Below are 1,213 nucleotides of genomic sequence, written 5' to 3' on the forward strand. Positions count from 1 at the left end.
GAAGGAGTAGCGAAGGCTCCATAACAGAGCGTTCTCGAGGCTTGTGAAGCACAGCTCATCCAGCATCCTCAAGAAGATTGGCAACACGACAGACACAGGTTAATCTGTGAGCAGCTTTCTTGGCCGTTTGCCACATATGGCCGGCGGAGGTCAGCTTATTGTTGACTTTGACGTCGAGAACGTTTCATTTTGCAGGGGGAATCCAGACTTACCGAGTTGCATCGGAGGCTCTCTTAATGTGCAGATTGCAGGTTATGTGTTGCATGCATGCACTGCTTTTGTTCTGGTGTCAGGGTGACCTACCGCCATCTTCCACAGACAAGTATCTTCACGAACATATGACTAATAGTTGCAGTCATTGGAATACTTGTTTGCTTCGGGGATAAGTTGAAGAGGAATGTCCAAGTAAGTGCTCCAAAATATGTTCTTTTGGAACAGAACATGAACGGAAAGCTCGATGAAATGCAGGTTAGCTGCCGAGCAAGTAGAGCAGGTTCCCCTCTATCCCCAAGCGCTGAAGTTTGGAAACATTGCTGTGGTACCCAAGAAGTTGTTCCAGTCGGTAGCAGTGTTAACGAAGAATTTAGAATCCGATTTGTTCTTCTGCAATCGAAATGCTGCAGACCAAGGAGCTGATGGCGCTCGGGAAAGCCTCAATGCGTGGCCAAGGACTGAAGGACGTGGTACTGCCTTGCTCGCTTCCTTAAACTGCCTTGTTGGTGGAGGTAGGTCTTGGGAAGAATTGCAAGAGGCTGGACCAGCACGCCGACACACATTTCAGGGTATGGCGGATGATACTGTGGTGTCTTGAGGCTCTCCAAAATTTACTCGATGGTAGCTGTGTATGCCTATATATGCCAGGCTATATCAGCATCATTAATGTAGAACAGGAAGTAAGCTTGGAGAACTGGCTAACATCTCAGCTTTTATTGCATTTGCAGTGGCAAGGCAGCCATCATGATTGTTAAAATTGAGATCTTTCTTGTGCTTAACGATACTCCACCACTATTTGGCTTCCATTGGGTGATCTGTGTGCTTTTTTCTAGGCCATCGTGTCTGTGCTGGGTGGCTCGGCGATGATCGTTTTTCATCCCTCTTCTTTAGTGGGTTCGCTCGCTACTCTCCTCAGCTGAATAGGGTTGGCTTGGTCGGTTACGTTGCCCGTGTTGTCCTTGTAAGGAACGTAGGCTTATTTGTTTGTCCATCTGCCTGC

The sequence above is a fragment of the Penaeus monodon genome, chromosome 30 (assembly GCF_015228065.2).
Source record: "Penaeus monodon isolate SGIC_2016 chromosome 30, NSTDA_Pmon_1, whole genome shotgun sequence".
In the NCBI taxonomy this organism is placed as follows: Eukaryota; Metazoa; Arthropoda; class Malacostraca; order Decapoda; family Penaeidae; genus Penaeus; species Penaeus monodon.